The sequence below is a fragment of the Bos grunniens genome, chromosome 23, assembly GCF_055505025.1.
Source record: "Bos grunniens cultivar Pamir isolate PY7600 chromosome 23, Bosgru_T2T1.0, whole genome shotgun sequence".
In the NCBI taxonomy this organism is placed as follows: Eukaryota; Metazoa; Chordata; class Mammalia; order Artiodactyla; family Bovidae; genus Bos; species Bos grunniens.
In genome coordinates this window covers 25987637-26003792 of record NC_141187.1, presented here as the reverse complement: position 1 = coordinate 26003792, position 16156 = coordinate 25987637, and the positions used below count along the sequence as shown (strand labels likewise).

General features: G+C 46.3%; 1 long non-coding RNA gene across 1 annotated transcript; it reads right to left on the bottom strand.

Moving 5' to 3' along the window:
- Nucleotides 1-2059: 2059 nt before the first annotated feature.
- On the bottom strand, nt 2060-16156 carry LOC147346960 (uncharacterized). Its single transcript, XR_015152052.1, has 2 exons — nt 15918-16156; nt 2060-2494 (listed from the first exon to the last, which is right to left on the bottom strand). It is a non-coding gene; the product is annotated as an uncharacterized LOC147346960 (long non-coding RNA).

Here is a 16156-nt window from a genome sequence, read left to right as displayed (position 1 = left end):
TCTGGTGTCCTAACTTTGCTGTAGCTAACGCTTATCCATTAGTACCAGGCACTGTTGTAAGTGCTTCTTCTATTAATTCATTTCATCCTCAGTACATCCCTGTTTGACAAGTGAAGAAACCAAGGTACAGAGATAACCTTCCCAAGATCAAGCAGTTGGTAGCAAATGGAGCTGAGATTCCAACCCAGGCCATCTGGCCCAAGAGCTTGCATTTCTGCCTTTCTTACTGCATCTCTGTTTTTCTCCACCAGCAAGTGCACGTGTGCGTGAGTGCTCAGTCGCTTCAGTAGTGTCTGAACAAAGTGTCAGATAAAGTGTCTTTGTTTGACCCTATGAAGTGTAGACTGCCAGGCTCCTCGGTCCATGGGATTATCCCAGCAAGAATACTGGAGTGGGTTGCCATTTCCCCCTCCAGGGGATCCTCCCAACACAGGGATGGAACTCATGTCTCCCGCATTGGCAGGCTGATTCTTTATCACTGAGCTATCTAGGAAACTCACTTTTCTCACTGTGGGGAACCAAATGGTATTTTGATTATGAAAGTGCTTTGGGTAGGGGAAGTATGATAAAAACACGAGAGATTATTACTACTTATTCAAGTCTCTTGGTGCTCGGTCTTATTTTTTAAATTTCTTTTTCTTTTCTTTTTTGATGATGATTTCCCTTGGCTTGTGGGATCTTAGTTCCTTGACCAGGGATTGGACCCGGGTCCCCTTCAGTGGAAGCTCGAAGTCTTAACCACTGGACTGCAGGAAGCCCCTCTTGGTGTTTGGTCTTGACCTGGAATCCTTACTCTTTCCTGGCAGGGTATAGAGCTGGGGGGTTACTTTAGTTTTTCCTGAAGTCTTTTAATCACTGGATGTTGAGTTGAATTGTGTTCTCCAAAAAAAAAATACATGTTGAAAGTCTAGCCCCTCGTACCTCAGAGTATGACTGTTTTTGGAAATAGGATCTTTTAAAAATAATTTGATTGATTGATTAATTGATTTTTTCTGGCTGTGTTGGGTCTTCCTTGCTGGGAGGCTTTTTCTCTAGTTTCCGGGAGCTGTGGCTCCTCTCTAGCTGCAGTGCTTGGGTTTCTCACTGTGGCAGAGCTCGGGTTCTAGAGCACAGGCTCGATAGTTGTGGTGCACAGGCTTAGTTGTCCTGTGGCATGTGGGATCTTCCCAGACTAGGGATTGAACTCATGTCTCCTTCATTGGCAAGTGGATTCTTTACCACAACCCACCAGAGAAGCCCAGAAATAGGGTCTTGACAGAGGTCATCGAGTTCGGATGAGGTGATTAGGGGTAGCCCTAACCAATATGCTTGGTGTCTCTAACAAGAAGGGAAAATTTGGGCATGGATGTACAGAGAGGGACAGAGGTCATGAGAGAATGCCAAGTGGAGGCAAAGTATTGGAGCCATCATTCCCCAGCCAAGAATCACTGAGGCTACCCAAAGCTAGAGAGAGGCACAGAAAAGATCCTGTCGTGGTTACCAGCACCTTGATCTTGAACTTCTAGCCTCCAGAATTGTGAGATAAAATTTTTCTGTTGTCTTAAGCCATGTAATCTGTGGTACTTTGTATGGCAACCCCAGGAGACAAATACACTTACTAAGATCAAGGAGGTGGAGGTGAGATGAGGACAAAGATGAATGGGAAAGTCAAGGCTGACAATGGGTGATGAGAGGATGCTGAGAGGGGCTCAACACTCCCACGTGTGCACACGTGTATGCACACGAGTATGTGCGCTTTGACTGTGAAATCTGAGCTGTAGGCTCACCAAACCTGCAGAACTTTCTTCTACAAGATCACAGGAGAGGTCAAGCAAACGTTTAATCTGTTCCATCTCCACCTAAACAGGTAGGAACAGGTGTCTTCTCTGGGAGAGCATTTAATTAAACCCCACCCCCTTTTTTCTGCACCAGAGGATGTGCAAAGTGGGGAGCTGGGCTCCCAAGACCCCCACATCAGTGAACAGCAGCAGTGGGGTCGATATCAGCCACGCTGACACTAGAGGTTTATTTTTGGTTGGCATGGAGGAATTCACTCTTATGCTATTACAACTTTACAAAATTACAGTCTGGTTTGTTTATTTTTTAGGAAACTTTTGAATGAAATATAACAGACATGCATGTCACAGATCCTAAGTGGACAGACATTGAAGTGTGTCTACATCTGTGTAAGCAGCCTCTGGACAAAGACTGAGCCCATCACTGTACCCCGAGGCCCTCCTGCCCCTCCCAGCCACTCACACCAACAAAGGAACCACTATCCCGACTTCTAACATCACAGATGGATTTGCCTGTTTCCGAGATGATACGAATGGGATTCACAGTCCTCCTTTGTGTCGCCTTCTTTCTCTGCACCTTATGTTTGTGAGATTTCTCTTCATCTCGCCTATAGAGCAGTTCATTCTCACTGAGAGAGAATAATCCGTGTTTCTGGTCTTTTGAATCAAATCAAGAGGTGCACAGAGAGAGAAGTGTCCTTACATAATTCAAGCTAGTCCTTAAAAAAAAAAAAAAAAAAAAAAAACAGTTAAAGCCACTCAATTGCTGAGACAACAGCAAAACAAGTTAATTAATCTTTGTAAATTGGATCCAATGTATTGGTCCTCTTTTAAAAGCCACTTTCCAAGATCACTTTCAACCCACCCTTTCCTTTCCTGTTTCCCTGGATTCCCAAGCCCCAGTTATGTCACCCTGGGCTGACCCAGTTTGGACTTAGAGGAAGGGATAGGGGGTTCACTTGCTCGGATTTCCCCGGGTGAACCCATCTCGACCCCAGAGTAACTGGGAGCCTGGACTATCCCTCACTTGGCTAGTAGGGTTTCTGTGCCTTGAGTAGTGTCAGAGCCGCCTTCACCCAGAGTCGAGGAGGCTGCCCCCCACATCTGAGATTTTGGAGTTCTTCCCCGCATCTGAATCAGAGATAAAGCTCCAGTCCCTCGGCGGCAGGAGGGAGTCTGAGAAAGGGGGCGGGTCCTCTGCCGAGTCCCTCCCCTGGTACCGTGGCTGAGAGTCACTCCCACAGCTCGCTCTCGGGCTCTGGCCTTCCTTTCTAAGAGCAGCTTGGCTGGAAAGGGTCTGCACCCCACCCCCACCCCACCCCGCCCCGTCCCTAATCGTTCCACACCAGACCACAATTGGCCAGATTCCTTTATGCTGACCAGCCTTTCTAGGGGCTTCCCTTTGGCTGGTAGCAATGACTTAATCCCAAAATGCAATTTTCTGGGAGCCCCGATGCCGGCCTGAGCCCGAGTCCATATATGGTCTTAATACAACCCCTGGGCCGGGGCAGGGGTAGCGCTGAGAGGCCCTCTCCCTCCCCACGCCGCGCCTGCCCACTCCAGTTTCCAGTGACGTCAGCCCTGCACCCATCACAAAAGGTTAAGGCGGCCCCCTCGCAGCACTTCTTTGTGCCTTTGGAAGGAGCAATCTAGTTGTTGCTTCTTTTCAGGGTTCCCAGTTCCTGGGGGCGCTTTCCCTTCTGGAATGTGATAAAACCGCCACACGACTGGTACTTTTTCTTCAGTTACTGCTCTGGCTGTGGGTGTGGGCAGGGAACATGAGGAGAAAGGACAGTTACTTGCTCAAGCCCAGTTGCCCTGGACTGTTTTGAACTGGAAGCCGTCTCAGGGCCCCACCCTGGCATGGGGCAGAGTCCAGTTTTCGCAGACCTTAGTTGGAGCCTTGGCTGTGCCCTGGTCTCCACCCTCAACTAGTTTTTATTTGTTTGGCCTTCTGTATGAGCGAGGGAACTAAGACATTGTCAGACAGGGGAAAGAATATTGAAGTCTAGTTACCAGCTCTATTCAAAGCTCATTAGTAGATGAGCATATTCTTTTTATTAGCATCCTCACCACCATTCTAGAACCAATTAAAAGTAAAGCCTGGGACTAGACTCCAGCAGTGGCGTGCTGGAGCTAGCTCAAACCAGTTGTGAACCTAATTGTTAAGTTTTCAGGAACTTTGCAAGCCTATGGTTAAACACAACAATTACTAAAGATTAATTTATATACAATTAAAATAGAAGCAACTAGATTTAAAACAAATTTTAAGAAATGATCAAAACTTATTCACTTCTTAAGGATTTTACTGTATTTGCTGTTATCCGTGTTCTTGAGGTTGAAAAAAGAGTGAAACTGTCAGTTGCTCAGTCGTGTCTGACTCTTTGTGACCCCATGGAGCCCACCAGGCTCCTCTGTCCATGGAATCCTCCAGGGAAGAATACTGGAGTGGGTATCTGTGTTCTTGAGATTATTCACATCTATTGTATCTGTGGGCTTCTCTGGTGGTTCAGATAGTAAAGAATCTGCCTGCAATGCAGGAGACCTGGGTTGGATCCCTGAGTCAAGAAGACCCTTGGAGAAGGGAATGTTGGTGGAAACCTCCTATAATGCAAACATCCTATGATGCTGTGCGCTGTTCAGTCCTCCCATTCCTGGTTCAGTAAGATCACACTGGGATGTTGAAATCAGCCATGATGCGGATATTTAACCACTAGAAAGCATTACAAATCAGACCTCCAACCCCCAACCCCCAAGGCAGTTGTTGACCTTGACTGTAGCTCTGAGAGGCAATAAGAAATGACTCATTACCTCCCCATAGGGTGCTTATAAGACATGGAAGGGGACACGTCCTTCATGACTTGAGCTGCTCAGTGTCTTCTCTAAAATGCCAAATGAAGGGTGTCAGAGGACACAGGCATTGAAGTCGGAGAGACCTGCATCCGCATCCCAGTTCTGCCACTTACTGGCCATGTCCCCTTAAATAAATTACCTAATGTTTCTGAATCATTTGCCAGGGAACAATAGCATCACAATATGGTCACAAGGATTTCATGGTGAAGATATGCAAGTGTAGAAAGAATATTTCCAGTTGGGGGACCAGCCTGAAGGGACGGTGTAGAAGCATACAGAAGTGGAAGGACTATTGAGGGAATGGCCAGCAGTCTGGGAATGTCTGGATATTACGATACACCGGAAGTATCAAGCTGGGCAGAGTGCAAGTAAGATGTGAATCTGAAAATACAGGATTAACAGGGAGGGAAGAGCTGAGACTCCTTGGAGCAGTGCTGGGGAGACTGAGCTGCTGTGAGGGCCACCAGCAGTCCAAGTCACCAGGTTTGAAGGATACAGCAAGTTCAGGTGCGATTCAGACAATCCCCTCAACCAGGATGTACAGTCTTTGTTATTATTGTTCAGTCGCCAAGTCATGTCTGACTCTTTCGGACCCCAAGGACTACAGCACACCACTCTTTCCTGTCCTTCACAATCTAGAAATTGAGTTTGCTCAAATTCATGTCCATTGAGTTAGGGATGTTATCTAACTATCTCATCCTCTGCCTCCCACTTCTCCTCCTGCCCTCAATCTTTCCCAGCATCAGGCTCTTTCCAGTGAGTCGGTGGTAGTCAAAGTATTGGAGCTTCAGCTTCATCATCAGTCCTTCCAATGAATATTCAGGGTTGATTTCCTTTAGGATTGACTAGTTTGATCTCCTTGCCGTCCAAGGGACTCTCAAGAGTTTCCTCCAGCTCCACAGTTTGAAAGCATCAATGCTTTGGCACTCAGCCTTCTTTATGGTCCAACTCTCATATCTGTACAGTCCAGCACACAACATTGTGGACTATGGGCAATCTACTCCTCTAAGACTAATCCCCAGCCGTAACCAGAAATACAGGGTCCTCCTCCAGCCCTAAAGAGAGGGCCAGCAGGAGTAGGTTAATAGGCTATGTTGATTCATCGGCTCAACATGGTCATCAAAAGGCCAAGCACTCTTCTCATTTTGATATTCCCACTACTGTTCTCAGTGTGTCAGTTTTTATTCTTGGTGTTGATGCCAAGCATGGTATGATGGTTGCCACAGCTTACAACCCCTCAATTAAAGTAGGTAAGAGTGGGGCAAACCTCAAAATCATTATGCTGCGCTGTGCTTAATTGCTCAGTCGTGTCCAACTCTTTGCAACCCCATGGACTGTAGCCTGCCAGGCTCCTCTGTCCATGGGATTCTACAGGCAAGAATACTGGAGTGCATTGCTGTGCCCTCCTCCAGGGGATCTTTCCGACCCAGGGATCGAAGCCAGGTCTCCCGCATTGCAGGCAGATTCTTTACCAGCTGAGCTACCAGGAAAGCCCCAAAGTTATTGTGTTAGGAAGCAAAATCTTTCTCCAAGCCCCAGCAGATTTCCTCTGTATCTCCTCAGCCACAGTGGGTCACAAGCTATATAGTAGGCAGACAATGGCCTCCAAAGACGATTACACTCTTATTCCCTGGAGCCTGTGAATTTGTTACTTTAAACGACAGCAGGGACTTTGTAGGTTAAAGGTAGATTCTTGAGATGGAGAGGTTATCCTGGATTTCTAGGATGTTCAGCGTAATCACATATGGAAATTCCCTGGTGGTCCTGTGGTTGGGACTTCAAACTTCCACTGCAGGGGGCATGGGTTCAATCCCTGGTTGAGGAACTAAGATCCTGCAAGCCATCCTGTGTGTCCAAAACCCCCGCAAAAAAACAAAAACAAAAACAAAAACCCAGCATAATCACATAAACCCAGATGGGTGACAGAGATGGTAGTGTGGGGCAAGGGTTATATGTAAGACAGAGGCCACTAGATACTAATAAAGGCCCCCAGCTGATAGCTAGCGACCTCAGTCTTTCAGCTGCAAGAAACTCAATTCTGTCTATGCCTAAAGGAACAAGGAAACCAATTCTTCCCCAGAGGCTACAGAAAGGAACTCAGCCCTGCAGCCCTGATTTTAGACCAGTGAGATCTATACCTGACTTCTGACCCATACAGCCATAAGAAAATAAATTTGTGTTGTTTTATGCTCATTTGTTATGGCAGCAATAGTAAACCAATACACCTGCCCATCTTGTAAGCCAGTAAAGGCAAAAGAGACTAAGCTAACTATCCCTGGCTTAGGGAAAACTAGGGATTTCCCCTGGGACTAGGTGACAAGCCAAGTTCCCTGCGGGTGCTGGCAACAGTCCATAAAATCAGGAAGAAGTACCACAGCCAGGGTGGGGATCGAGTAAGCTCCAGGACAGACATGCCAATGGTTTTCAGTAGTCTTATTCTTCTTTTTAAAAATATTTATTTATTTATTTAGCGGCATTGAGTCTTATTTGCAGCATGTGGGATCTAGTTCCCAGGGATGGAACCCGGGCCCCTTGCAATGGAAACACAGAGTCTTAGCCACTGGATCACCAGGGAAATCCCTATCTCTTGTTTTGATGCTGCTGCTGCTAAGTCACTTCAGTCGTGTCCAACTCTGCACGACCCTACAGACGGCAGGCTCCTCCGTCCCTGGGATTCTCCAGGCAAGAACACTGGAGTGGGTTGCCATTTCCTTCTCCAATGCATGAAAGTGAAAAGTGAAACTGAAGTCACTCAGTCGTGTCCGACTCTTAGCAATGCCATGGACTGCAGCCCACCAGGCTCCTCCATCCATGGGATTTTCCAGGCAAGAGTACTGGAGTGGGGTGCCATTGCCTTCTCCATGTGTGATTGTATCAAGTCTCTAAACATTTTAAATATCACACGGGGTTGCAAGCGGAGGTCCATACAGGCTTCCAGAGATCACTCCTGTTACACCAGGACCCAGGTCTGATTGGTGGGGGATCTGAGGGGGGAAGACTCAGAGAATGGGCAAGCAGCTTCCTGGTTCCTGGACAAGCCTCCAGAGCTCTACTGTGGAAAACGCTACCCACCACACTCCATCAAACCTGAGATGCCTCCAGTTGGAAGCGACATCGTTACTTCATGAATCAACAGAAGAAAAAGTGCTGTCAGATATACAGCAGCCTGCCATCAATTGCAGTGTTTAAATGAGTAAGGTGTTAAAATGAGAAAAAGAGTGCATTTTAAAATCAACCAAATAGGATGCTATGAATCTTCCACCAACAATCAGAGTTAACTCTTAAGATGTTGCCAGCTCAATCAAAATTGGCAGGGGATGTACTCATGAGTTTCTAGGGACTAAGGTGGGAGGGTTAGTGTGTGCTTACGGCTCTCCTCGAAGCCAATCTTAAGGATGTGGGCTTCCTCCTATGGGCAATGGGCAGTCACTGAGGGGTTCCTGGCAGGAAGTGGGCCCCCAGTTTCTGAAATCAAATTTACAACTTTGTTTCAGATCAGAGCATGAAAGACCGCTCCTCTATTGCCCAGGAGAGTTGGGCAAAAGTGACCTCACCTTTGACTAGCACTGGTCACCTCTGTTACAAGTGAGGATGCATTTGAAGGATAGCTCTTTATTAATAAGGGGCTTGGGTTTACCCACCCTGATGTGTAGGGTCTATGTGTTTTTTGATTTATTCAGTTCAGTTCAGTCGCTCAGTCATGTCCGACTCTTTGCCACCCCGTGAACTGCAGCATGCGAGGCCTCCCAGTCCATCACCAACTCCCAGAGTTTACCCAAACTCATGTCCATTGAGTCAGTGATGCCATCCAACCATCTCATCTTCTGTCATCCCCTTCTCCTCCTGCCCTCAATCTTTCCCAGCATCGGGGTCTTTTCAAATGAGTCAGCTCTTCACATCAGGTGGCCAAAGTATTGGAGTTTCAGCTTCAACATCAGTCCTTCCAATGAACACCCAGGATTGAGCTTCTTTAGGATGGACTGGTTGGATCTCCTTGCTGTCCAAGGACTCTCAAGAGTCTTCTCCAACATCACAGTTCAAAAGCATCAATTCTTCGGTGCTTAGCTTTCTTTATAGTCCAACTCTCATATCCATAGATGACCACTGGAAAAACCATAGCCTTGACTAGACGGATCTTTGTTGGCAAAGTAATGTCTCTGCTTTTCAATATGCTGTCTAGGTTGGTCATAACTTTCCTTCCAAGGAGTAAGTGTCTTTTAATTTCATTGCCACAATCACCATCTGCCCAGAAAAATAGTCTGCCACTGTTTCCACTGTTTCCCTGTCTATTTGCCATGAAGTGATGGGACCAGATGCCATGATCTTAGTTTTCTGAATGTTGAGCTTTAAGCCAACTTTTCACTCTCCTCTTTCACTTTCATCAAGAGGCTTTTTAGTTCCTCTTCATTTTCTGCCATAAGGGTGGTATCATCTGCATATCTGAGGTTATTGATATTTCTCCCAGCAATCTTGATTCCAGCTTGTGCTTCTTCCAGCCCAGCATTTCTCATGATGTACTCTGAATAGAAGTTAAATAAACAGGGTGACAATATACAGCCTCGACGTACTCCTTTTCCTATTTGGAACCAGTCTGTTGTTCCATGTCCAGTTCTAACTGTTGCTTCCTGACCTGCATACAGATTTCTCAAGAGGCAGGTCAGTGGTCTGGTATTCCCATCTCTTTCAGAATTTTCCATAGTTTACTATGATCCACACAGTCAAAGGCTTTGGTATAGTCAATAAAGCAGAAACAGATGTTTTCCTGGAACTCTCTTGCTTTTTCCATGATCCAGCGGATGTTGGCAATTTGATCTCTGGTTCCTCTGCCTTTTCTGAAACCAGCTTGAATATCTGGAAGTTCATGGTTCATGTATTGTTGAAGCCTGGCTTGGAGAATTTTGAGCATTACTTTGCTAGTGTGTGAGCTCATTTGCAGTAGTTTGAGCATTCTTTGGCATTGCCTTTCTTTGGGATTGGAATGAAAACTGACCTTTTCCAGTCCTGTGGCCACTGCGGAGTTTTCCACATTTGCTGGCAGATTGAGTGCTGCACTTACACAGCATTATCTTTTAGGATTTGAAATAGCTCAACTGGAATTCCATCACCTCCACTAGCTTTGTTTGTAGTGATGCTTCCTAGGTCCTACTTGACTTCATATTCCAGGATATCTGGCTCTAGGTGAGTGATCACACCATTGTGATTATCTGGGTTGTGAAGATCTCTTTTTTACAGTTCTTCTGTGTATTTTTGCCACCTCTTCTTAATATCTTCTGCTTCTGTTAGGTCCATACCATTTCTGTCCTTTATCGAGCCCATCTTTGCATGAAATTTTCCCTCAGTATCTCTAATTTTCTTGAAGAGATCTCTAGTCTTTCCCATTCTATTGTTTTCCTCTATTTCTTTACAGTGATCACTGAGGAAGGCTTTCTTATCTCTCCTTGCTATGCTTTAATTTATTAGGTGATAGACAAACCTTCTTTGGGGACTCCCAGGTGGCTCAGTGGTAAAGAATCTGCCTGCCAAGCAGGAGTCATGGATTTAACCTGGGTCAGGAAGATCCTCTGGAGAAGAAAATGGTAACCCACTCCAGTATTCTTGCCTGGGGAATCCCATGAACAGAGGAGCCTGGAGGGCTGCAGTCCATGGGGTCAAAAAAAGAGTCAGACACAACTTAGCAACTAAACAACAACAGCAAATCTTTTCATCCACCCAAGGATTTGGGGGCCCAGAAGCATAGCAGGACTCCAGAGGCGTGGTCTGGACAGAGGAAACATGGTAGATGGAACTCTGAGGGGTCACCAGTGATCACCTTTGCCACCCACGCCATCCCTTTGCCTGTGGTTGACGTCAGGTCCAGAAAGTTTGGAGATCTTTCTGACTCTCTTTATAAGTAAGGGGGGAAAATCACAGCATCACCACATGGAAGGGCCCCAAGAAATCACCTCTTCCTCTTAATTTTTCCGATTAGGAAAGAGTGTAACTGGCCTAAGGTCACCCACCCGGGAGTGGCAGAAACAGTCTGGAATCTAAGTCTCCTCCTGCCCTCAGGGCACGTCCGAAGAGGCGAGGGTGGGGACAGGAGTGCCATTCCAGGCGCACCCTGCCCTGCCTCCTACTGTCCTGGGAACCTGGGCCAGTTACTTAGTATCTCTGGGCTTCTACTTCCTGTAAGTCGGGACTGGCAGCAAGTACTGCTGCCGAGGTTGTCATGAGGATTACGTTCATGAGAGGGCAGAGACCTTTGGGTGCCAGCTGGTAATTGCTCCATCAAGAGCAATGGCTGTCATTGTTATTCTTTCGTGTGATCTCAGGCCGCCTCCATCACTGTGCTCCTGCTATCAAACAGGAGGTCTGAACTTTGAGACTCTGGGACTGAGGCATCCATGGAATTTGCTCCCCTTGCTAATCTGGCAAAGTCAACAAACCCTTTCTGTCCAACCCGACAGGAGCCTCCTGGAGGTGTTAGGTCGCAGCATGGAAGAGTGTGCTGGGAGGTCCCAGGGTGCTGGCTGGAGGGAGAGCGGGTGGCCTCAGTGATGGAGGGGAGGCGGCCCTCCAGGGGCTGGGGGAGCCCGGCCGAGGGTGCTGGGGAAGGGGTGCAGGAGCCAGCAGGCGCCGGGCGGGGCACTTGGCATGTGAGTGGAGTGTGGAAGGCCAGGAAGGGGGATGTGATTGGGCCTTCACGCTAGAAAGGAAGGGGACTGGAGTCAATGAAAAGAAGCATTTTCTGTGGTGCTCAGGAAGGGCCTCTCACTGGGGATTTCCTACCCAGGGCCGCAGGCCTTGGCCGCCTTCCCAGGAAAAGGTGGTGCTGGTCGTGGGGAGCCCGCACACTGCGAGGCCTCAGTCTGCGGACAGAGGTGCCCACTCCCACCTCTGGCGCTGCCGGGCTCCCTGAGCCTGCTTCAGCCTGAAACAAAACACTCTTTGCTTGAACCGTCCATTTCAGACATCTCTGTGCAGGACAGGGACACCAAGGTCTGGGCAAAAGTGGAAGAGGGGACTGGAAACTACGAAGAGTAGGGAGTAAGGGAGGTCAGGGCCTCACAGGGTGGGCCTTGGAGACTGAGCAGAGAGGCTATTTCAAAGGAACAGGCCTTGGCACAGGGGCTGGCGTGGGCCTAAGACCGCAGGTCAGCCCCGGACCACTGGTCATGCTGATGTGGCTGTTCCAAGGAGCTCGATGTGGGCTAGGGCTAAACCTCCTTGGGGAAAAGAATTTCAAGATTTAAAAAAGAAAGAAAAACACACACACACACACAGATCAACTCCCCTTTTCTCTTTTTTCCCAACCCCAATCAAAAAGTACGCTATCTGCTATTGAAAAATCACATCTCAGAAGCAGCACCACTTTCTGACAGTATCTGCCAAGATTTCTGATGAGGCTGATGGAAGCGCGTTGCATTTTCATGTTGTATAGTGAGTAGACAGAGTCCTCTCACATTTGTTCAGGTGAGATAATGATGATATTATTACTAGAAGCACTGTGTTGCAAAGAGAACCTATCTTTTTTTTTCTCTTTCCTATCCGCTGCCTATATCCAGCCTCGCTTTCTTTCTTTCCTCTCTTCTCTCTTTACTGTCTTATGCTTCCCATCTTCTGGTGTTTACTTTCTTGCTCTCACTCTTAACTCTTCTTTTTCTTTCTTTCCTCACCTCAGTGCCCCACTCAGCTTGTGGAAACCCAGAGGACAAAGCAAGGAATTCTTCTCTTATCAGGTGGAGGGGCTGCTGAGAAGGGGCAGCGGCCAGGGGCTGGCTGCCAAGATCAGGAGAGAGGGGTCTTGTCTCCCCCCACAGAACCCTGGTGCCGCCCAGTGAAGGGCCCTCTTCCACTCGTCAGTGAGTCCTTCAACCCAGTCAGAGAGGGCTTGCCTAGCAAAGAATCAAGCAAAACAGCAATGTGACCCACTCATTCTTGCCAAAGAGACAACAGATGGAAAGGGTTTCATGTATTAAGCATCCAGGAATATTTTGCATCATAACTGGACACTCTGGACACATACTTGATTTACAAAGGAATGAACTTTTCATGTGGGAATATAATTGCAGAAAATCAGAATGTGAGGATGAATATCAGAGTCAGGGGGAGCTTTCATTGTGTTTCCCAAATCATTTAGTCATTCATTTTTGTCAACAAATATTCACTTAGCACCTGTTCTGTAGCAGAGAATGAGGTGGTTATTAATACTAAGGCACACATGAAAAGCTATGATTCCAATCTCTCAGGGTCTTAAAATCAACCCCAAGGTTCTATCCAACCTAAATATAGCTTTGTTCTTAAACACACCTCCTGTGTGGAAGCAGACTCCCTGTGGGGTTCCTTCACTATGGAATTACCTTGGGCACTGATATAAATATGGGATAGTATGGATTCCTTCATGATGGTGGTGGTTTAGTTGCTAAGTTGTGTCCAACTCTTGCAACCCCATGGACTATAGCCTGCCAGTCTCCTCTGCCCATGGGATTTCCAGGCAAGAATTGGGTGAGTTGCCATTTCCTTCTCAAGGGGATCTTCCCAACCCAGGCATGCAACCCACATTTTCTGCTTGGCAGCTGGATTCTTTACAGCTGAGCCACCAGGGAAGCCCAGATTCCTTCATATTGATCCATTAATCCATCCACTCTTCCACACATCCAATCATCCACCTTTCCAGCCTTTCATTCACCTATCCACCTACCTTCAACCTACATATCCATTCATTCATCTACCTACCCATCCAACCATCCTACCATACACCAATCTTCCCTCCACTCACCTATCCATCCATCCACCCACCCTTTGACTCAACCATCATCCTTTCAAGGACATAGCAGGAGGTCAATTATCTGCTCAGTGGGGATCGAAGCACCCAGAAACAGTTGTTGTGGTTGGGAACTGTACAAAGAGAGACCCAGTTGTATGTAGTGTTGCTGATCGTCAGCTCACAAGTAAATGGTTCCTGAACCCTGGGCTGTGATGTGAGAATCAAGCTGGGATGGATTTCATGGACTAGTACCAAAGGTCCACAGAGAGGTGCTTAAATGTAACCAAAACAATGTCTCCCTTTCTCCCCAGTCTGGGCGAAAGCTGCTTGGGGAAGGCAGTGGCTCCTATAAGCCATCTTTCCATTGAGCTTTTCCTCACTGTGACACCCACTGCATAACAGAGCTGCTACTGATAGTTACTGCTTTCTTTTTAAACAAACTAAGGATAAGTTTCCCAGATAGTTTCCATCTAAAGATGCCCCCCACATTGGAGAACTCAGTGGAGGTCAGGATCTGAAATTGTTCCTTTGCTCCCTAAATGTTGTATTCCGATTATTTTTCTGGTTGCAGGAATTCTGACCGCAATGCATTCATGTCTCGTGTTAACTTGAGTTGCGTCTCTTCTTAAAAATGCCCCCCACTTCCCTTCTGAATGGTGGCACATTCATTAGTCGTCTGGAATAAATCTGTCTCCAGCTGAATGAGCTGGAAAGAGGAAATAGAGGGCAGTGGTTAGAGCCCTGAGTGGTCAGGAGTCCTGGTTCCCATGTGTTACTCTGCCACTGAGTCACTAGCTGCCACTGGACGAGCTACTTGTTTTTTTCTGAGTTACTGCCTGTCTGCCAGAGACTAGTGAGCATGGGATACTGAGACTGGGCTGGGAGCTCCGGGCCAGGAAGGGAGGCCTTGTCCTCGCCCCAACTCACCAGTCTTATGGGCTTTCCTCTCATTGTCTCTAAAAGGAGGGGAGTGGGCTATATAATCTTTAAGGTAGTTTTTAATACCTGGACTCTTAACTCTACATTCTCTTGTACTTAGAATATTTAATAGTGAGCGGGAATTTTTTTTTTTTTTAAGACTCTGCTTCTTTACCAAAAAAAAAAAAAAAACCCAGAAATAATCATGACACATGACATGAAATTAATAATAATAATAAATAACAATGGTATTTTGTACTCTGTCTCACTGTTCTAAATTTTAAAACACAAATAAGAGCTGCAAGTGGTCACACAGAATGATGGAACTAAAGTAACAATTTGTCTCTTCATCTGTAAAATCATTATCATTGTTTATTTCCAATTTGTGGTTCAAATGCAAGCTTCTGTTGCACCAGAGGGTGGAGATCTGGCTGTGCCGGAATTGAGCTCCGCTGATTCCAATCCCGTATGAACTTACCTGAAACAAATGTGAGCATCTGAGAACCTGTACATTAGGGGCCAGCGGTATATATGAGAGCTGAATTAACTTCACATAGGATGCAATGCTTATTAAAAGATAAGTAATAAAAATGGGCTAAGTTACATATTTATTATTAAAACTCAATAGAAACAACAATTATTTAGAACTTAGAGCAAAAGTTTCGGCAAGCAGGAGGTATTTTTACTTCTAAAATCGCTTAGAATTGCCACGGTGATATTAAAAAAAAAAAAGAAACACCAATTTTTAGTCACTTTTGTTATTTAAATTCTTTTAACTTTGAAATAATTTTAGATTTACAGGAGAGTTGCAAAAATATTATAGATAGTCCTCATAAAACTTTTCACTCAGCTTATATAACTGTGGTCCATTTTTTGAAACAGAAATTAACATTGATACAATACTATTAACCAAACTACACTCTTTGTTTGGATTTGAGCAGTGTTTTCACTAGTGTCCTTTTTCTGTTCCAGGGTTCAATCCAGGATACCACAGTGCCTTTAAAGGTTTATCATTGTTTTAAAATTCTTTATAGATCATGCAACCCCTTTGTCCCTGCCCCCAGGGACAAAGCTTCCACTGCCCTGACCTTGGGACGCCACTGATTCCACTACACTGCTGTGGGGTACAAGGCAAGAAGATCAGATGGTTCATCATTTGGCAAAAGGTGGTATGGAGTCTGTTTTAATATGCTAGACTCCAAGAGAAACAATACCTCACTTTGTCAAGCTGGAGTTCCATCAGCCAGACACTTCAACAGTGACTGTTAGGTGTGTGACATGTGCAAGATTCATGTGTCTACTGTACAGAAACCAGAAAGCTGGACTCATTTTGGGCAAGAGTTCCATGAGTCCCATAAGGCAAAGAAGTGAAAATATACAGAGTAAAAAACCTTGACAGGGGCTTCCCTGGTGGTTCAGTGGTAAAGAATCCGCCTGCCAACGTAGGAGACATGGATTCAATCCCTGATCCAGGAAGATCCCCCATGCTGTGGAGCAACTAAGACTGTGAGCCACAACTATTGAACCTGTGCTCTAGAGCCCAGGAGCCACAACTAAAGAAAAGCCTGTGCAGCAACGACATCAAAAATAAATAAATCATAATCAAAAGCCCTGACAAAAATTACCGTGCAGACATTTCCGGATGCTTGCTCCATACCAGTCTCCCAGCCCTTTTTTCTTGCCGTCAGTCATCAGGATCTTCACAGGAGGCTAAAAGTCTCTGCTCTTTTGAGGATGGCTTCCTGGTGAGGTTACTCTAATCATGTCAGTTCCACTCACCTTGCCAATGATTGGATTAAGTATGGACATGAGGTACAATCTGGTCAATGAGGCATGATGGGAAAGTCTGGGGTTTCTGGGGAAG